The following is a 22,390-nucleotide window of genomic DNA, read 5'->3' on the forward strand; positions in this document are numbered from 1 at the left end:
TTATGAAACATTTATGCTTCAAAAGCACACGGTTCTCTGCGTTCCTCTTTTTGTTTTGCATTTTTTTTGTAGTAGTAGTATTTACTGAGTGCATACTGTGTGCAGAGCACTGTACTAAGTGTTTGGGAGAGCACACACAACTGACACATTCCCTGCACACAACGAGCTTACAGTATAGAGGGGGATATAGAAATTAACAGAAATAAATAAATGACGGGTACGTATGTAAGTGCTGCAGGGCTGGGAGGGGAGAATGAATGGGGGAGCAAGTCAGGGCATCACAGAGGAAGTGGGAGAAGAGGAAAGTAGGGCTTAGTCAGGGAAGGCCTCTTGGAGAAGATGAGCTTTCAATAAGGCTCTAAAGCAGGGGAGAGTCATCATCTTTTGGATATGCAAAGAGAGGGCACTCCAGGCCAGAGGCGGGACGTGAGTGAGAGAATTGGCAATCATCAGGTTGGATGCAATCCATGTCCCACATGGGTCTCACAGTCTTAATTCCCATTTTACAGATGAGGGAACTGAGACCCAGAGAAGTTAAGTGACTTCCCATTCTCTAAATGGACATCAGATGATAGGATCAGATACAGTCTCTGTCCCACACTCGGCACTGAAGGTAGAGAGAAAATCAATCAATCAATCAATCAATCGTATTTATTGAGCGCTTACTGTGTGCAGAGCACTGTACTAAGTACTTGGGAAGTACAAGCTGGCAACATATAGAGACAGTCCCTACCCATCAGTGGGCTCACAGTCTAGAAGGGGGAGACAGAGAACAAAACCAAACATACTAACAAAATAAAATAAATAGCATAGATAGGTACAAGTAAAATAAATAAATAAATAGAGTAATAAATATGTACAATCATATATACATATATACAGGTGCTGTGGGGAAGGGAAGGAGGTAAGATGCGGGGGATGGAGCGGGGGACGACGGGGAGAGGAAGGAAGGGGCTATCGATGAGGAAAGGTTTATCGATGAGGAAACTGAGGCCCAGAGAGGTTAAATGACTCGCCTGAGAGGATAAATCACACAGCAGGCTGGTGGTTAAGTAGAAGTTAAGGTGGGAAAGGAGTTCCTAAGCAGAGTGCACGAGAGACTTCTTGTAAGCACTTATGCAAACAATTTTGAGCTTCATGGACACTATAAACACAATGACTCTCCATTCCCTTCCAGACAGTTTTTGATTTATTTAGAAGGTTCTGGGGGTGGTGGGGGGAGGGATTTGGGCTTCAAAACTGCCTCTGTATTGCTATTTTTTTTTAATTTGCTCTCTGCAGGAAAGAACCAAGAAGGTTTGGAATGGCACAGTGCCCAGAGGTGAGAAGGAGAGAAAGTTTTAACTGGCCATTAAGCCATCTTCAAGTTATCTGCGGAGGAAAAAAAACTGTTGACAAGGGCATTTTGAGACTCAATTCAGAGAACTGGGAAGGAGTGAAATTGGTCACACTGAAACTTTCCAAGTGCCTAGTGCTCACTGGAGAGAGCCTCTGGATACCATCGAAAACAAGATTACTCTAAGAAACCAAGGAGAAATTGAGAGAAAATGAGATTGTTGCTTATTATATTGCTCTGAATGGGCAATATGGTCCCCTGGAGAGGAGGAAGTTTCCCTCCAACTCTGGGGTCCAGGGACCACCACCTTAGAAGTTTCCACACAGTTCACCCTCTCCATGAGGCCCTGGGGGCCTTGGGGAATCACGTGGTTATAGTTAATGATAACCTCACTGTCTCTGAGATTTCCTGGGCTAAGCGCCAAGTTTTTCCATCTTTGAGAGAGAGAGAGAGGAAGGAAGGGAAAGAGAGACAGGGAGGGAGAGAAAGAGAGAGAGGGAGAGAGACCGAAAGAGAGAGAGGGAAGAGAAACAGAGAGGGAGGGAGAGAAAAGGAGAGAGGGAGAGAAAGAGAGTGAGGGAGAGAGGAAAGAGAGGGACAGAAATAAAGAGAGAGAAAGGGAGGAAGAGAGAATGAGAGGGAGATACAGAGAGGGTGAGAAAGAGGGAGATAGAGTGGGAGAAAAAGAGAGAGGGAGAGAGAGAGCCTTCAGAGATATAATTAGTGTCATATAGAGAAACCGGCTGCTGGCTGAGAAGCAGAAGGAGCCAAAGAAGTGACCCAAAAAAAACAATGTGGGAATTCATTTCCAAGATGCTAGAGGGTCCGGTGACCAAAACAACAACTGCTGTCTACAAGGGCCGCGGGCAGAGGCTCTGGCCTCCATCTTTGACAAAGGGGGTTCTCGCAGGAGAGAATTGAACAATTAAAGGATTCGCTGCTCTCCATGGAGATGTATCCAAACAGATCGTCCAGGGGGCATGGGGAGAATTTATATATAAAGCCATTCTGCATTCTGAATATTCTAGTTGGGCAATGCACAACCAACCGCTGACTCACTCTGTGAAAAATCTAATTGCTTTATGGTTATAATCATTTTTTTGTGGTATTAAATGCTTACTATTTCTAAACTCTGGGGTGGATACGAGTTACTCAGGTTGGACACGGTCCACGTCCCGCATGAGGCCCAAAGTCTTCATCCCCATTTAACAGATGAGGGAACTGAGGTACAGAGAAGTTTAGTCAGTCAGTCGTATTTATCAGATGCTTACCGTGTGCAGAGCACTGTACTGAGCTCTTGGGAGAGTACAATTTAACAATATAACAGACACATTCCCTGCCCACAATGAGCTTACAGTATAAAGGGAGAGACAGACATTAATATAAATATATAAAATTACAGATATGTACATAAGTGCTGTGTGGCTGGGAGGACGGGATGAATTAAGGGAGAAAGTCAAGGAGACTCAGAAGGGAGTGGGAGAAGTTTAGTGACTTGCCCAAGCTAACACAGAAGATGAATGGCAGAACCAGAACTAGAACTCAGGTCCTTCTGAATCCCAGACCAGTGCTCTATTCACTAGGCCATGCTGCTTCTCTTTTATTATATGATTATTAGCATGATTGTATGTTACATAATAATAATAATAATGGCATTTATTAAGCACTTACTATGTGCAAAGCACTGTTCTAAGTGCTGGGGAGGTTACAAGGAGATCACATTGTCCCACATGGGGCTCACAGTCTTAATCCGCATTTTACAGATGAGGGAACTGAGGCACAGAGAAGTGAAGTGACTTGCCAAGAGTCACACAGCTGACAACTGGATGTTTGCTAGGTGACAAGGACTGCACTAAGCTCTGGGGTAGATATAAGAAAATTAAATCAGACACAGTCCTTTTTCCACTTGGGGGTCACAGTCTAAACAGGCAGGAGAACAGGTATTGAATGCCCATTTTACAGGTGAGGAAACTGAGACAACAGAGAAGTTAAGCAGTTGAAGCAGTGTGGCTCAGTGGAAAGCCCGGGCTTTGGAGTCAGAGGTCATGGGTTCAAATCCCCGCTCTGCCACTTGTCAGCTGTGTGACTTTGGGCAAGTCACTTCACTTCTCTGGGCCTCAGTTACTTCATCTGTAAAATGGGGATTAAGACTACGAGCCCCCCGTGGGACAACCTGATCACCTTGTAACCTCCCCAGAGCTTGGAACAGTGCTTTTGCACATAGTAAGCGCTTAATAAATGCCGTCATAATTATTATTGTTATTATTATTATTATTATTATTAAGCGGCCTGCCCAAGACACACAGCAGGCAAGTAGCAGACCGAGGATTAGAACTCAGGTCTTTTTGACTCCTAGGCCTGAGACCTCTCCACTAGGCCACAGGGCTTCTTCAGCATTTTAGGGTCACGGTAAAACCAAGCCTCAGAGACTGTCACACCCTAACAGAAAACTGGGAGTCAATGACTGAGGACAGACCAGCATTGCCAGTTATATGTTGCCAATTTGTACTTCCCAAGCGCTTAGTACAGTGCTCTGCACACAGTAAGTGCTCAATAAATACGATTGATGATGATGATGTTGATTGCAAACCGCCATCCAGAAGAGAGTGTTTTGTTTGGAGAGACAAGGAGGCAATCGGCGATATTTATTGATTGCCTATTGTGTGAGGAGCCCAAGCGCTTGGAGGAAATAAGAAGACAGCATCAGGCACTGCACGCATCAAGCATGGCAACATGACAAGGGGATTGTGTCCAGGCCTGTGGATCTCTCATTGGCCTTTTTTGCCACACGCTCTCGGAGATTGGTTTTGCCATGGGCGATGTCTTCTTCGAATACAAAGGGCAGCTCTATCGGAAATCCTCTGGCCTTCTGGATTGCCAAACTGGAAGAGTGTGTCGAAGCCTGCGTTAAACGGCAATAGCTTCTCGAGCCGGATTGTACACTGATTGTGAATTGCGCTTCCCCGAATGCCTACAGTAAGTCCGAGGAACAGAGATAAAGGTCACATCGCCAGGCCTTTTTCCTCACGGTTGACGGCTGGAAACAAAACTTCAGGATGTAAAGACATTTTGCGTGTTGGAAAGAAGGGAGGAGACAAGGGGGTTGGGCTGGTCTTCTTTTATAGGACTCTTGAAAGAAAAAGCTATCATTAATTCATGGGGATTCCACACCGGCTGAAGCACAAAAGAAGCCCAAAAGGGTGGGGGTGGGGAACCCAGTTGTTAGAGAGCCATAGAGATAAGAGTTGACCGTCTCAATAGATTGCAAGTTTCTTGAGGGCAGGGAACTCACGTCTGGCTAAGGTCATGTCCTTCCCCCCTTCCCAATCCCTAAATTTCAGTATGGTGGAGTGGTGCTTGGAAAAGCAGAGTGCCTTAGTGGAAAGAGCACGAGCTTGGGAGCCGGAGGACGTGGGTTCTAATCCCAGCTCCGCCATCTGTCTGCTGTGTGACCTTGGGCAAGCCGCTTAACTTCTCTGGGCCTCAGTTACCTCATCTGTAAAATGGGGATTAAGACTGTGAGCCCCAGGCCAGGTGGGACAACCCGATTACCTTGTCTCTATCCCAGCGCTTAGAACAGCATTTGGCACATAGTAAGAGCTTAACAAATACCATAATGATTATTATAGTTCCTGGCAAATAGTAAGCTCTTAGCAAATACCACAGCTATTATTATCATTATTGCTTAGTACTGTTCTTGGCACCTAGCAAGCGCTTAACAAGAACCATAATCATTATTAGTAATATAATCGAATCCCGTGGGCAAATGGGTCATCTGCTCTGAAAGCCCAAGCATTTTCTTCATCTTATAGATTTATTTAGGCCACAGGGAGCCAATTTATCCACAGAACTCAGAAGACCAGTGGCTGGAAACATAAAGCTGTCGGGGCCTGCCAGAGAGGGAAACCATCTCCATTTCCTCTAAATCGATCAATGACAAGAAGAGACGCGCGTTGTGTCCGAGAGTCTTTCATGAAAACCGGATCCGTCTCCATCCATTAACCTAATGGATTATGTGGAGGGATGAATTCTCCACTCAGGATAAGGGAGAGGGTCACCCCTTATTGATGCTGAATGCTTAAACCCTGTCTGCCCTAGTTCTTTCCACCCCACTTCGCTAAAACTCACCAGATGCCCGACCTGAAGGTGGTAATTCTCAGAGAGAGAAGAAAACACCCGAATCTCCTTCAACTGGCAAATGCTGAGCCCCCGTGACCTCTTGGACCATCAGGTAGGGGATCTATTGATTAATCAATCAATCAATGGCATTTATTGAGTGCTTACTGTGTGTGGAGCACTGTTCTAAGGACTGCAGCAAGCGCTCGGTAGATACGATTGACTGGCTGACTGATTGACCAGATTCAGGTCTTCTAGACTGTGAGCCCGTTGTCGGGCAGGGATTGTCTCTATTTGTTGCCGAATTGTACTTTCCAAGTGCTTAGTACAGTGATCTGCACACAGTAAGCACTCGATAAATGCGATTGAATGAATGAATTCAGGGTAATCAGGAGGGACCCTTCCCTGTCCCACAAGCGGCTCACAGTCTAAGAGGGAGGGAGAATGGGGATTTTTATCCCCATTTTATAGATGAGGAAACTGAGGCCCAGAAAAGTTAAGTGACTTGTCGAGGTCTCTCAGAAAGCAAGTGACAACCTGAACACACCAAAATGATCGTGGTGGGTGGGGGCGGAATTCATCAAAGGAGACACCCAATCCCCACAGTATGGAAAAATAAATGGTCCCACTTTTTTGCTGGAGTGTGGAGTTCGCTGGAGGGTGATTTCTGACATTCGAATGGTGACTAAAAGCTCCTCTGCTCAATAACACTGCCCTGGTAACCTGGAAGAGAAGTGCGGAATTCTCTCCGACTCCGCTCTGCCTCCCACTCCTCCTTCCAGGCCCTCTCCTCATCGATGCAAAGGGATCTGCATCAATTTTTGCCCTGTCCGTTAACCAGATATTCAGTCATTGGCAGTGCACGAGACTGAGGCGGTTCTCAGGAGCTGAGTTTCGTATTTTTACTGAATTACAGCTTGGTTTATGACCCTTATGTAGGAGAATTTAGATTGCAAGCCAGGATGGACAGCTGAGAATTGTTCCAGGCAGGTTTTGTGCCCTTATCTTATTGGAATAACTCTTGAGACTGAAAGCGCGGTGAGGGCAGGGCATGTGTCCGTTTATTCCCATATTGTTCTCTCCCAAGCGCTTAGTACAGTGCTCTGCACACAGTAAGCACTCAATAAAATGATTGACTAAATGAATGAACTCTCCCAAATGCTACTGCACACAGTAAGTGCTCAATAAATACCATCGATTGAATAATAATAATGGTGTTTGTTGAGCACTTACTATGTGCCAAGCCCTGTGCTAGGCCCTGGGGTAGATGCCATCAGATCGGACAGAGACCCTGGGCCACGGGAGGCTACCAGTCTAAGAGGAAGGGAGAACGGGTATTTAATCTCCATTCGATTGATGAGGAAACTGAGGCCCAGAGGAGATGGGCGATTTGCCCAACCTCACACAGCAGACACATGGAGGAACCAGAATTAGAAACCCATTCCTCCTGGTTCCCCTTGTGCTTACTGTTTGTAAAGCACTGTACTAAACACCTGGGAGAGTATGATATAACAGAGCTGGTAGACAGGATCCCTGCCCTCAGAGAGCTTGCGGGCTAGAGGGGCAGACTTGAACATAAATAAATAAATTACGGATATGGACGTGAATGCTGTGGGGCTGAGGATGTGGTGAATAAAGGGTACAAATCCAAGTGCAAAGGAGAAAATGTAAAGTCAAAGGAGAAGAGATGGATACTGCTACCCTCCGCTTAGCTATTTGGAATTATTTTTACGTCCTATCTTACCCATTAAAGCGGAAGCTTCTTGTAGGCAGGAAATGGTGGCTCTTACTTTCGTTGTACTTTCCAGAATACAGGGATCATTTGAGGCATACCTTTAGTGCTACAGTTGATTTTGAAGGAATCAAAGCGTTAAGTGAATGAGTAGTAAACTAAATGTAGTTTCCCATAGGAAATAATGGGAAGGTCATTAATGCATTCTCAGGATTCAAATAATCCAACAAAACAGCCAAAGAATATTTTAAAAGGGATTTAAAGCATTACAGTTGCACAATCTGCTAGCAATATATGTGGCAAGAATGAGCAATTTAGGGGGTATATGTCTATATGTGTATATATATATGTGGATTTATTTACATATCATGTCAATGTTAAAAATTCACCTTTCACACTCTACTCAGCGAAAAAAGATCCCTTAAGGTAAAAGACTAGAGAGCTGCCATTAGCTAGGTTAAAAGAGCTCTGTCCTTATCTAATGTTAAATTGATATGGGCCTTAATCGTGCTATTCAAATCAAAGAAAATCCACGAGGGAGAAGAAAGGAAGTACTTCATCTTAGGTAACTGTTGCAGCTATATCTGGAATCAAAGAAGCACCACAAAACTGACATTAAAGATTAAAATCAATAGCACTGTAGGGGAAAGGGCTTATGAAAAGGAACAAGAAGCCTGTAGTTTTACTAGGTTATACACAGTTATACACAGTTTTGCACAGTGGTACTTCTTTGTTTTGTCTTTCCCAAATGCTAATCCTAATCCTATCCCAGCCCAGCCACTTGTCTGCTGGGTGACCTTGGGCAAGTCGCTTCCATTTCTCTGTACCTCAGTTACCTCGTCTGTAAATTGGGGATGGAGACTGTCAGCCCCACGTGGGACAGGGACTGTGTCCAACCTGAATAACTAGTATCCACTCCAGCACTTAGTACAGTTCCTGGCACATAGTAAGCACTTAAGAAATATCATTTTTTTAAAAAAAAAAAGTTCTTAGAAGTACTTTGCTTCAAGAGAGAACCCCAAAATTCTATTGCCACAGAAATACCAATCAAGGGGAACCGGCATGCCCTACTGGATAGAGCCCGGGCCTAGGAGCCAGGAGACCTTGCTCCTAATCCTAGTTCGGCCACTTGTCTGCTGGGTGACCTTGGGCAAGTCACTTCACTTCTGTGGGTCTCAGTTTCCTCAACTGTAAAATGGAGAGTCAATCCCTGTTCTCCCTCCTACTTGACTGAGCCCCGTGGCCCCTGCCATGGCTGCGGTATTGGGCTCTCCTCCCTTCAAAGCCCTACTGAGAGCTCACCTCCTCCAGGAGGCCTTCCCAGACTGAGCCTCCTCCTTCCTCTCCCCCTCCTCCCCCTCCCCATCCCCCCGCCTTACCTCCTTCCCCTCCCCACAGCACCTGTATATATGTACGTGTTTATTACTCTATTTGTTTATTTATACATATTTATTCTATTTATTTTATTTTGTTAATATGTCTTGTTTTATTGTCTGTCTCCCCCTTCTAGACTGTGAGCCCGCTGTTGGGTAGGGACCGTCTCTATACGTTGCCAACTCGTACTTCCCAAGCGCTTAGTACAGTGCTCTGCACACAGTAAGCGCTCAATAAATGCGATTGAATGAATGAATGAATGGGACAGGACCGTATCTAGCCTGATTAGTCTGTCTCTACCCCAGCACTTACTCCAGTACTTGCCACATAGTAAGCGCTTAACAAATACCATTAGAACAAAAAATTCATTAAGCGTTCACTGTGAGCAGAGCACTGTACTAAGCGTTTGGGAAAATCCAATACAACAAAGTTGGTAGACACATTTCTTACCCACAAAGAGCTTCACAGTGTCATGGATATGTCTATCCCTAAAGATAGGAATAGAAGCAGCTTGAGAAGCAGCGTGGCTTAGTAGAAAGAGCACAGGCTTGGGAGTCAGAGGTCATGGGTTCCAATCCCGGTTCCACCGCTTGTCAGCTGTGTGACTTTGGGAGAGTCACTTAACTACTCTGTGCCTCGGTTCCCTCATCTGTAAAATGGGGATGAAGACAGTGAGCCCCACGTGGGACAACCTGATCACCTTGTATCCTCCCCAGCGCTTAGAACAGTGTTTTGCACATAGTAAGCACTTAACAAATGCCATCATTATTATATTTTACTGATGAGGAAACTGAGGCACAGAGAAGTGACTTGCACAGGGACTTGCCCAAAGTCACGGAGCAGGCAAATGATGGATCGGGGATTAGAATCCAGGTCCCCTGACTCCTGGGCCTGCAGGGAGTGATGGAGACCCAGCAAAGGGGAAAAAAGAAGACCCCTGTCAAAGCAGCTTCAAAGCCAGTGTGCCCCTAGCAATGTTACACAAGCTGACAGACACATCCACGCTCCCTGCTTAATTTAACAGCCATAAGCAACAATCCTTTGAGCATTGCTCCATAGCTCTTGGAAAGCAGATTCTATAATTAGTCACAAAGATGAGTTGCTTAGACTCTATTGTCTAAGCGGGGTAAGAGACCCTGTATTAAAACCTAGACGAACAATAAACGTATTATACCAATTTCCCCCCCACACACTCTCAACCCCACCGGCCTAGCTGTAATTACTTTAGGTGTCTGTCTCCCCTACTAGACTGCAAGCTCCTTAAAGTAGAGATAACAATAAGAATTGTAGTATCTGGTAAGCACTTACTATGTGCCAAGCGCTGAACGAGCAGAGGGGTAGACACAGGATAATTAGGTCCCACATGGGGTTCACAGTCTAAGTAAGAGGGAGAATAAGTGATGAATCCTGATTTTGTAGATGAGGGAACTGAGGCACAGAGAAATTAAGTGACTGAGGAGAAGCGGCGTGCCAGAGTCGGTAGAGCATGGGCCTGGGAGTGGGATTAGAACCCACATCCTCTGACTCCCAAGTTTATGCTCTTTCCAGTTGGCCACACTGTCTCTCAAGAGTAGTAATCATTTACTGAGAGCTCACTGGGTACAATGTACTGTACTAAGCGCTTGAGAAATGCAAATCAAGCAAAACATCCCCTGCCCACAAGGAGCTGACACTCTAATCGAGGAGACAGATGGAAAATTACGCATAACTATGCATAATTATGCATGACTAAGACTGTGAGCCCCTTCTAGACTGTGAGCCCGTTGTTGGGTAGGGACCGTCTCTATATGTTGCCAACTTGTACTTCCCAAGCGCTTAGTACAGTGCTCTGCACGCAGTAAGTGCTCAATAAATATGATTGAATGAATGAATAACTACCTCAATAGCCTACCAAATCTTCTAGCACTATTCCCTATTCCAAGTAAGGCCCAAGTTGGCAAAAATAAAGTCCCAATTCTTAGCAGGCTCAAGTGTTTCCATGTCCTTTGGTCTCTCTTTATAATCAGACCACGCAAGGCTTCATAATATGTGTGACTTCCTGATGTCACTGACCCCAGAGATGCTCAGAGTTACTTGGGCTCTGATGTGCTGAACACTGTACTAAGCACTTGCAAATCTATCATTGAAATGAGACAGGATCTCTTCCCTCAATAATAATAATAATAATAATAATAATAACAATAATTATGATATTTGTTAAGTGCTTACTATGTGCCAAGCACTGTTTTAAGCACGGGAGTAAATACAAGATAATCAGGTTGTCCCATGTGGAGCTCACAGTCTTAACCCCCATTTTACAGATGAGATAACTGAGGCGCAGAGAAGTTAAGTGGTTTCGCCAAGGTCGCACATCAAGCAAGTGGCCGAGCCGGGATTAGAACCCATGTCCTCTGACTCCCAAGCCCGGGCTCTTTCCACTAAGCCATGCTCCTTCTCAAAGGAGTTTATAATCAAATGGGGGAAGACAGGCAGCTACAAAGTAAAGTATAGAGAATTAAAAAGCGTGGGTACAACTGGTTGTAAAGAAAGGAACGATGGGTAAAAATGAATGAACCAGTGGGGTGACTAACTATATACATGTTGGGGTGGTTGTCGGAATGACAAAACTTGGGAAGGAGGAAATTAATCATGGAATGCTTCCTGGAGGAGGTGGACTCTCAGAAAGCCTTGGAAGCCAGGGAGAAAATTTGCAGCAGGGGGAAGGACATGAGCTGGAACCAGAGGTGAGAGAGTGAGAGAGAGAGAGTGAGAAAGCCAGAACAAGAGGGGTTGGGGAGGGAGAGAGGGAGATGATCTTGGGGGAAACAAAGCTCAGGAATTGGTAAATAGCAGGTGGCAATCTTAGTCATAAAAGAGGCTTCGGCCAACTGTAGTAATAAAGATATCTAAAGAGCTCTTGCTCGGTGCTGTCCTGAGCGCTTTGCTTTTCTATCACATTCCCAGCTCCGCCAGTTCAAAACCAGTCTTCTGGTTTCTGGAGAAGAGCGATTCACTTCTCCGGAAGAGTGGCTCGGCGGCCAGATGCCGAGAGAGCAGAAAATCCTGGCCACTTCAGCTGGCTTTTCTGTACATTATCTCCCCGAGCGCTTCGCCTATAAATGCCGTCATCGGCCCCGGCTGCTATAGCAACGGGAATATTTAGGAAGTGATTTAACGGGGAGATCGTCGCTCTCTGGGGGCCTCTCGGAGGAAGAGTAATCTGGAGAAATGACAGCGCGCCGCTTAGGTTTGAAATTGTAGAGCAAGTCGTCCACTTGCATTTCTGAAATCCCCTTGTGGGATGATTTGCAAGGTCAGTCAGACACCTCCCCAGTGCAGTCCGTCAGTCAGTCAGTCAGTCGTATGTATTGAGCTCTTACCGTGTGCAGGATACTGTACTAAACGCTTGGGAGAGGACGATAGAACAATGGAACAGACACGTTCCCTCCCCTCAGTGAGTTTACAGTCTATAGAGTGGCTCTTACTTTCACATACCCCTTTAGGGCTCTTGGCCTTGTTTGGGGGAGGTCTTGGTCAAACTCTCCACAGTGCTTAGTACAGGGGTGAGAACCGGGGTTACCGTGGCCGGTTGTGGAAGGTCGACCCTGCCACTGTTTAATAATAATAATGGTATTTGTTAAGCGCTTACTGCGTGTCAAGCACTGTCCTGAGTGCTGGAGTAGATACGAGATAATCAGGTTGGGCCCAGTCCCTGTCAATCAGTCAATCAATCAATTGTACTTATTGAGCGCTTGCTGTGTGCAGAGCACTGTACTAAGCACTTGGGAAGAACAAGTTGGGAAGAACAGTCCCTACCCAACAGTGGGCTCACAGTCTAAAAGGGGGAGACAGAGAACAAAACCAAACATAATAACAAAATAAAATAGAGTAGATATGTACAAGTAAAATGAATAAATACATAGAGTAATAAATATGTACAAACATATATACATATATACAGGTGCTGTGGGGAAGGGAAGGAGGTAAGATGAGGGGGATGGAGAGGGGGACGAGGGGGAGAGAAAGGAAGGGGCTCAGTCTGGGAAGGCCTCCTGGAGGAGGTGAGCTCTCAGTAGGGTCTTGAAGGGAGGAAGAGAGCTAGCTTGGCGGATGGGCAGAGGGAGGGCTCACAATCTTCATCCTCATTTTACAGATGAAGGACTGAGGCCCAAAGAAGTGAAGTGTCTTGTCCAAGGTCACCCAGAAGAGAAGTGATAGAGCCGGGACTAGAACCCAAGTCCTTCCAACTTTCAGGCCTGGATTCTATCCACTAGGCCATGCTGCTTCCCACCCGTGTCATACTCCCCCAACCCACAAAAAAATCAAAGTATCTCCATTCGTCTCCGTAACCCCTGAGCTTCCGAGGCCGCTGTCCCTCCATTAAAGAGAGAGGGGGGCCGGGAGGGAGGGTCCTGGTGGAGGGGGGACAGGTGCACAGTTTTCCTCCGGAGCTGACCGAGGACCATTCACTCATTCAATCGTATTTATTGAGCACTCGTTGTGTGCAGAACACGGACTGGTTTGTGGGGGATGTGATGCCATGTTGGGTTGTAGTTCAACCCCTCTTCTACTAAAGAGTGGTAGATTTGGTAGACCGCCCAAGTACCCAAACAAACACCTCTCATACCTTGTGGTGGCCCCGTGAGGGTCGCGATTAGTAGCGGAAGGAAGGCCAAGTCCCAGGCAGGAGGGTAGGAATGAGCGATTGGATGGTTGAGGGCAGATCACGAGTTGGGGACTGTTAGAGGGACGCGAAAAGGACCAGCTCAGAGAAGCAAAGGAAGAGAGCAGCGAGGTCAGCGGATGATGGATGTCAGTTCGTTTCATGCCAGAGGACCAGGGGAAACTGCTGGAGGATCTTGGCCGGTAGGGAAGAGGATAGTAGAGATGTTTTAAGATGATGCATGGGACTGGAGAGGGAGGAGCCAGAGGCGGGGCTGATTTTAGAAATCTCTTCGCGTGAAGGCTCGAGACTTTCACAACGGCAGAGCGAAGATTTTCTTTAAAAAGTCACGGTCCTAAGAAAGATTCAAAAGAATGTAAAGGCATCAGCAGCGATGAGTCACTCCTTCGGAGTAGGTAAACACTGGAGCGCATTCAACTACGACGGTAGTTTCTTACACACGCTCGTTTTCTGTTCGCTTACAGTGGATTAAAAAAAAAGAATTCATATCCATAATTCCATTGTCGTGGATTCGGCACATGTTGAGGGGGGTTGGCTATCAGCGGTGAGGGGATCTCTGTGGAAATAACAGCTCAACCCTTGTAGGTTCGCAAAAGGCCGAAGGGCATATGCAACCTTGGTTGTAAGGAGTTGTGTATCTGGAGACGGAACCTGGTCCCAGCTGACTTCAGAGCTCACGGTTTCCGTTGAGTGGGAATTGTCAGTGGAGGGTAGGGATGTGTTTTGGAAAAAAAGAGGAAAGCACTTAAAACCCACAGCACCAAGAGCGGGAAGTAATGCTAACAATAATAATATTGATAAATAATGCTTATTAAGTGCTTCCTACGAGTCTAGCACTGTGCTAAGAAAAGCAGCGTGGCTTACTGTATAGAAGGACCTGGGTTCTAATCCCAGCTCTGCCACACGTCTGCTAGGTGACCTTGAGCAGGTCACTTATCTTTTCTTTCCAGGATGTGGCAGAGTAGAGCAGGGTTTAATTGAGAAGTTACCTCATCTGTAAAATGGGGATAAGATCGTGAGCTCCACTTGGGACAGGGACTGTGCCTGACCTGATTAACTTGTATCTACCCCAGCGCTTAGAACAGCGCTTGACACGTAGTAACTGCTTAACAAGTACCCTAATTATTATTAATTATTAAGGACTAGGGTTGACTGGGGATATTCATTTCAGACACAATTCCTGTCCCACCTTGGGCCCCCAGTCTCAGATTTAGGAAGGGCAGGCATCATCCCCATTTTACAGATGAGGAAACTGAGGCACAGAGAGGTTCATCCATGGTATTTATTGTGGGTTTACAGTGTGCAAAGCCCTGTACTGAGTGCTTGGGAGGTAAAGTGACTTATCCACGGTCACACAGCAGGCCAGTGGCAAAGCTGGGATTAGAACCCTGGTCTCCAGACTCCCATTACCATGCTCCTTTCACCTCTGCTCCGCCACTTGGCCGCTGTGTGACCTTGGGCAAGTCATTTCACTTCTCTGGGCATTCGTGACCTCATCTGTAAAATGGAGGTTAAGACGGTGAGCCCCATGTGAGACTTGGGCCGTTTCCAGCCTTGTGTCTACCCCAGCGTTTAGTACAGTGCCCGGCATGTAGTAAACACTTAAAAAAAATACCACAGAGCAAGGTTGCTGTGAGAGATAACCAGCCACCCGGAAACACTGAGCTCTGCAGGAATCCAAATGGGCGAATGAATAATTTCTCAATTAAATCCTGCTCTACTCCGCCACATCCTGGAAAGGGAAAAGGAACCACAAGCCAGGTGTCTGGTCATAAATCAGCAAAGCTTCCATGCTCTGCATTCTTCAAAATGCGTGTTTATTGCCTTCTTAAGAAAGGAAAGAAATGAAAAGCAATAAATCTTCAGAGAGAGGAAGGGAGTGGGGAGGAAACCTTCTTTGAAATTTGCAGAATGGGACGCAAAGCTGAATGCTGATTTAGATCGAAAGACTGGTTGCTGATTAGTAAGTTAAAAGTCAGAGAAGCAGCATGTCCTAGAAGGAAGAGCACGGACTTGGGAGTCAGAGGACCTGGGTTCGAATCCTGGCTCAGCCATTTTTCTGCCGTGCCACCTGGGCCAAATTACTTCACTCATCTGTACCTCAGTTCCCTCATTTCTAAAATGGGGGTTAAGATTACGAGCCCAAGGTGGGACGCGGAATGTGTCCGATCAAATTATCTTGTATCTACCTCTGAATCTATTACAGTGCCTGGCAGAGAGTAAACACTTAACTACCATTGAGAAACAGATATCTTCCAGTCTCTGTTGAACTGCAGAGAAGCAGGAAGTGTCTCGGCAAAGAGCAAACTGTGTTCTGAAATCTGCACTGGCGTGGGGAAACGAGGGAAGATTGATGAATCCATTTCTGGAGGGGATTCTCCTTTCTCCCCAACAGAAATGATTTAGGACTTTTGTTATGGTATTCGTTAAGCACTTACTACGTGCCAGGCACTGTACTCAGAGCTGGGGTAGATGCAGGCTAATCAGGTCGGACGTGACGCAGTCCCTATCCCACACAGGGCTCACAGTCTTCATCCCCATTTTACAGATGAGGTAACTGAGGACCAGAGAAGTGAAGGGACTCGTCCAAGGTCACATAACAGGTAAGTGGCAGAGACGGGATTAGAACACAGGTCCTCTGACTCCCAGGACCATGCTCTTTCCATTAGGCCACGCTGCTTCCCTCGGACATACAGTCTATCTCATCCCAAGAAGGGAAAAGCCAAGCCTAAAGCACAGCAATCCACCCAGAAATGACTCAATTTGCAAAAACTCTCCCTCCAAATACCTTGCCCTTGAAAATGCAGCATCTTAAAGCTTCATGGACTTTTCAATTTGCTCTGTGCGCCAAGACCGTTCCGTGTCATTATCAGCGAAGAAACACAGTTGAGAAGGTAGTCTCGGCTCTAGCTAGATGCCTTTCGACCAGCAGTAGTTGTGTGTTGCTGAGGGGTTTTTTTTCTAATATATATGTTGATGCCAAATAAAGCAAACATTTACTTTGGCAATCATTATTAAAGTGTGACACATTATGAATCATTAACACGGAGAATGTGAGGGAACTGGACTCCTCCAGCCTGATGAGCCAAACCATCCACAATAATATCCACAGGGCTATTAATTTACTGCCCATTACTTATTCCAATTTCTCAGCTAATAAGTGAAATTAAACCAAAGAGAATAAAAACAGATCCATTAATGATCAGACCCTGACTTTCAGCAGGGATCATACAGCTCCCTCTCGGGGTGGATTCGCTTTTTCCCGGGGCCGAGGCAATTCTTCCAAGATGCCAAGTGTTTTTTGGGGGGGATATCTGGGCATTGGCCAGCTGCCCCATGACCAAGCTGCTCCTACCCAGAGGGCAAAGGAGACCAGTGGCAGCTCCTTCCCAACTCAACCCATCAATCGATGGCATTTATTGAGCGCTTACCGGGTGCAGAGCCCGTTGAGGGCCGAGAATGTATCTGTTTATTAGTACAGTGCTCCGCGCACAGTAAGCACTCAATAAATCCAATTGACTGACCGTCTGAAGGACGGTTTTCCACCCCAAAGACCAACTCCATCACCCATCAGTCAATCGATAGTAATGATCGAGTGCTTACTCCGTGCAGACCATTGTACTGAGCGCTTGGGAGAGAACAATCCATCAGAATTGGCGGACACGCTCCCTGCCCCTAACAAGTTTCCAGGCAGGAGATCGGAATACCCCAATCCAGCCCCTGGAAACACCACCCTTTCCCCACCAGCTAGTTAGCGTGAATAGAACCTCGTTCTCCTTGGAATTGTCCCAGGCAGCTCCTGGAAGGCACTCCTGGATCCCAGCCAAGATCCGGTGTAGTTCCCGGTGTCCTGAGGTCAGGAATCATGTCTTCTTCCTCCATTGCACTCTCCCAAGTGTTTAGTACAGTGCTCTGCCCACAACTGGAAGCTTGGCTCAGTGGAAAGAGCCCGGGCTTTGGAGTCAGAGGTCATGGGTTCAAATCCTGGCTCTGCCAATTGTCAGCTGTGTGATTTTGGGCAAGTCACTTAACTTCTCTGGGTCTCAGTTACCTCATCTGTAAAATGGGGATTAAAACTGTGAGCCCCCCGTGGGACAAACTGATCACCTTGTAACCTCCCCAGTGCTTAGAACAGTGCTTTGCACATAGTAAGCGCTTAACAAATTCCATTATTATTATTATTATTGGCCTGGTGGATAGGTCACGGCCCTGGCAGTCAGAAGGACCTGGGTTCTAATCCCAGCTCTGCCACTTATCTGCAGTGTGACCTTGGCCAAGTCACTTCACTTCTCTGGGCCTCAGCTACCTCATCGGTAAAATGGGGATTAAAACCGGGAGCCCCACGTGGGACAGGGACAGTGTCCAACCCGGTTACTTTGTTTCTACCCCAGTGCTTAGAACAGTACCTGGCACATAGTAAGCATTTAACAAGCAGCGCTCTGCACACAGTAAGCGCTCAATAAATGTGATTGAATGAAAATGTCATAAAAAAAATCATAAAGAAGACCAGCTACACTTCCACGTAGCCCTAACGGCCAAAAAAGTGAAGACATTTCCTTCAAAGGAATGAACCCACTGGCAATATCACAGACCCTTATTTTATAATTGGGCTGGCCTTCTATTAAAAGGAGTCACACCGTAACCCTGACATTCAAATGCCTTTTCACTGGTACTATGAAAATAACAGCGAGGGCTAATTACCTGTGGTTCTGCTTCTCATAAATTCCGTCTGGAAATGGCTATTTTTAAAGTACTAAGGCACTAACTGTCCCAACTCTCGGATATTTCCGTACCCATTTAAGGGTATCATATTCCATTACCAACAGCGTCTAAAAATACTCACTGCTTTCTATCATTCCGAATAACCTCAAATGCTATCCGGAGGCAATAAAACCTTAGGTGATTAGAAAAAATTACAATAATGGCACCTGTTAAGTGCTTACTATGTGCTAGGGTAGATGCAAGATAATCAGGTTAGCCTCTGTTTTGTTTCTAAAAAAAATAGCTATCTGTTAAATGCTCACTACATGCCAGGCAATGTTCTAAGGGTAGCTACAGGATAATCAGGTCAGACACTATCCTTGTCCCACTCGGCGTTCGCGGTCTTAATCGCCATCTTACAGACGAGGTAACAGGCCCAGAGAAGTGAAGTGACTTGCCCCAGGTCACACAGCAGACGAGTGGCAGAACCGGGATTAGAACGCGGGTCTAATCCAGACCTGGGCTCTATCCACTAGTCCGCCCTACTTCTCCGTCTCAACACAAGGTTCACACACTAAGAGGGGGGAGAGCAGGAAGCTTAACCCCCTTTGACAGATGAAGGAATTGAAGCACAAAGAGATTAAATGAGTTGACAGAGGTCACAGAGTAGGCTGTGGGTAAGGCTGGGATTAGAATCTGGGCCTAACGCCCTCCCAAATCTGCCGAGGCTCTTTGCACTAGGCCATTGATTTCTTAACCTTTCGTCAGATGGCAGGAGTTAGCGCTGAGGTGGAGAAAGAGAGGAGCATAATAACGGTGGCACTCGTTAAGCGCTTCCTATGCTCCAAGCACTATGTTAAGCGCTGCGGTTGATACTCTGTAAGGAGATCAGACGCAGTCCCTGACCTACGACCCAGGTATCCTTATCTAAATCCCACAGAGGACAGGGACCAGCTGGTAATAATAATAATAATAATAATAATGGCATTTATTAAGCGCTTACTATGTGCAAAGCACTGTTCTAAGCTCTGGGGAGGTTACAAGGTGATCAGGTTGTCCCACGGGGGGCTCACAGTCTTAATCTCCATTTTACAGATGAGGTCACTGAGGCACAGAGAAGTGAAGTGACTTGCCCAAAGTCACACAGCTAACAAGTGGCGGAGCCGGGATTTGAACCCTTGGCCTCTGACTCCAAAGCCCGGGCTCTTTCCACTGAGGGAAGAAGGAGTTCTCCTCTCCAGGATTTTCCTGCCAAAGTTAATCATTACCCAATACCCCATCTGCTTCTGGTAGGTGGAAATGTCAGGGTTTATTTTCCTTGCCTATTGAAACATGCCAGCAGCGGAGAACCCTATCTGGGATAGAGCTATCACTTGAGAATCCCCCTCCAAACAACTAGGTCACCCCACATTAGAGTGGAAGCTCCTCGTGGGCAGCGACTGCATCACTTGAACTTCCCGAGCCCTTCGTTGAGGGTCCTGCACTTAGGAGCTGTCGAAAAAATACTCTTTCTAGTTTGAAACAATAACGATGGTCCTCGGTGGGATCATGAGGGAAAACAACCCTAGTCTAGAAGTGTCCCCTGAATGTCGGGGTGGCAGAAAATATTAGACCTGGATGTTTGCCAGGGAGACGAGGAACACATCCAACAGTCAGTCGGTCAGTCAGTCGATGGTATTTATGGGGCGCTTACTGTGTGCAGAGCACTTTTCTACTGTACTAAGCGCTTGGGGGAGTACAGTAGAACAGTGAACGGATGCATTCCCTGCCCACACGAGCTTACGGTTTAGAGGGGACGGAAGACAGTACAACAAAACCAAAATCCGAAAGAGCACGGGCTTGGGAGTCAGAGGTCATGGGTTCAAATCCCGGCTCCGCCAATTGTCAGCTGTGTGACTTTGGGCAAATCACTTAACTTCTCTGGGCCTCAGTGACCTCATCTGTAAAATGGGGATGAAGACTGTGAGCCCCACGTGGGACAACCTGATCACCTTGTACCCTCCCCAGCGCTTAGAACAGTGCTTTTTTGCACATAGTAAGTGCTTAACAAATGCCATCATTATTATTGCTCTGTCCTCTCGGATATATTCATTCATTCTACCGTATTTATTGAGCGCTGACTGTGTGCAGAGCACTGTACTAAGCGCTTGGAAAGTACAATTCGTTCTTCTCAGTCAATCAGTAGTCTTCACCAAACATCTACTGTGTGCAGAGTGCTGTATTAAATGCTCAGAAGGTACAGCCATCAATCAGCAGGATGGATTGAGCATGCCCATTTTATTTTACAGTACTTGTTAAGCGCTATGTGCCAGGCACTGTACTAAGCACTGGGGTACAAGCTAAACAGGTTGGACACAGTCCCTGTCCCACATGGGACCCACGAGCCTAATCTCCCATTCCACAGGTGAGGTACTCTGTGCAGAGCATGGGGTTTAGGCCTCGGGAGAGTACACCAGAGGGAGTTGATCCCTGCCCTCAAAGAGTTTCCAGTCTAGCAGGAGAGAGAGAGAGAGAGAGGTCCTAAAAGAATTTACAGATAGGAGGAAAAGAGGTGGATTTCCATCCTGATGCAAAGCCCTGTTTTTCCAACAATTAGGGGTGATTTTTTTAGGCTGAGAGTGTCCTGTTGGGAGTGAAAAGACGAAGGGTGGTGGATCCTGGCTTGGAAGCTCCTTCTCTCTTAACCTTCACCCTTCCTGCCACAGATCCCTGTTCCTGAAACGTAAGCACCTTTGCTCCTGAGGAAATAGATTCCAAAAACAGAGAGATTCGATCCAAGGTGCCCTGTCCCATGGACGCCCAAATGGACTGATGAAGCTTCTGTCGAACACTAACCGGACACTCCGTCTTATTTTATGCTTCCTGCGATCTAATATTTCCTCTGAAACTGTGATGCGTACATTCTGAGTGTTTTTCCACAATACCCCGATAGGCACCGGAGAAAATGCCAAACCAAATCCGAGTGAACATTAGCCGAGCTGAAATGAAATGGTCCCTGTTAAATATTCAATGAGCAAATGTTGTCTTAAAGTAAATTCTCCATTTCATTAACCCTCTGCAATGAATGAACAGGAGAGATTAAAAGAGGCTGTGGGTCCCGGTCTGTGATGAACAAATACAATAAACATCATTATAAGTGCAATTATAATCTTTGAAAGAATAGATTATTATCGTGATGTCTCATAATTCACCTATTTCTATCACTTTGAAATTACCCCAATAGTAATCTGAACTTGAACAAATTACGTAGTAGAGGAATTCAACCAAGTGAATTCCAAACTAGAAATCTCCCGAGGTCCAATTATTCCAAACAATCCAACTATAAAATGAATAATGAAATTCCGACGGCCAGGATGATTTTAATTTTTAGAAGTCATTTTCCACACACGATACATACGTAAGAAAATAAATCCGTGTTCAACACCCTTCTACCCTGAAAGGGCCGGTGGATGCACTCTGTTTAATTCTAAAGATATTTAGATCCTTAATCTTCCCCTGACAGAAAAATCTCCGAATACACACTATTTTCTATTTCTGTAACTTCAAGCCTAATAGATAGACGCTCTAGAAAAAAGTGTCCACAGATGATCGAACTCACAAACCTTTTGGAACAGGCTGACTGTCACCTTTGATAAGTCGATTGAATTTAGCAGCAGTTAAAAAAAAATCCATGAGCTACTGGTGTGTGTCTCCACACACAGTAAGAACAAATGTTATGTACCACGGGACTGGATGAAGAGCAACAGAGCACAACAAAATCCTTGCAGGATTCACCCATCTGTCAACTTTCCCAACTTTCACAAGCAGGAATCGGAGCGGCCTTTCTGAAAGCCCAAATTTTCCCTACTTTTCAGGAGGTCTTGAGATGGTTTGATGACCGCTTTCTCAGACTGCTACTCCTTAACTCGAGTGTAGAGGGTGCATTTTAGGAACACAACTGGCTTCGATGATTGAAATTTTTTAAAATCAACACATTTCTGACACTTCACTGGACACGCCATCAACGAGATAGATTTCCTTCTACGCTTTGGCTCATATACACCTCTAGTAATGCCTCCTCTTTACTAACTTAAATGTATTTATTTATTTTATTATTATTTATTTATTTAATTTATTTATTCAAGAAATATCTTTATTTTCCTAGACTCGCTTTCAACACTTTTGTGTATGATTACCCCTTGGGTAAATAATGTTTTGTCTGACTTCCCTGGGAGAGTATGAACTTCTTTTGTTCGTTACCAAGCACTTAGGGTAATACACTGCACCCAGTAGGTGTTTAATAAATACCTTTACTACTACAACTACTACTACTATTACTACTACTTCAACACGGCTAAAGGTATTTCCTTAATACAACAAAAACTCCAAATAATGCTGACACGCAGAAATAAATACTTGGGAAAAATTAAGGGAGAAATGTACTCCTTTATCCACAATTGTTATGTCATTTGTGTAGTGCTTACTCTGT

At 45.7% G+C, this 22,390-nt stretch overlaps 1 protein-coding gene across 6 annotated transcripts in view; it reads right to left on the reverse strand.

The window, feature by feature from the left end:
- Positions 1 to 22,390, reverse strand: part of RGS7 (regulator of G protein signaling 7) — a 143,751-nt gene that overhangs the window by 116,521 nt on the left and 4,840 nt on the right. Inside the window, exon 1 of one of the 6 annotated variants that reach the window (XM_038760828.1) lies at positions 13,165 to 13,482. The exons of the other annotated variants lie outside the window; for them this stretch is intronic. The gene's annotated coding sequence lies outside the window, so the exon portion shown is untranslated. Of the gene's footprint in view, positions 1 to 13,164; positions 13,483 to 22,390 lie in introns of those variants that run through there. 6 annotated transcript variants of the gene reach the window in all.

The sequence above is a fragment of the Tachyglossus aculeatus genome, chromosome 19 (assembly GCF_015852505.1).
Source record: "Tachyglossus aculeatus isolate mTacAcu1 chromosome 19, mTacAcu1.pri, whole genome shotgun sequence".
NCBI lineage: Eukaryota > Metazoa > Chordata > Mammalia > Monotremata > Tachyglossidae > Tachyglossus > Tachyglossus aculeatus.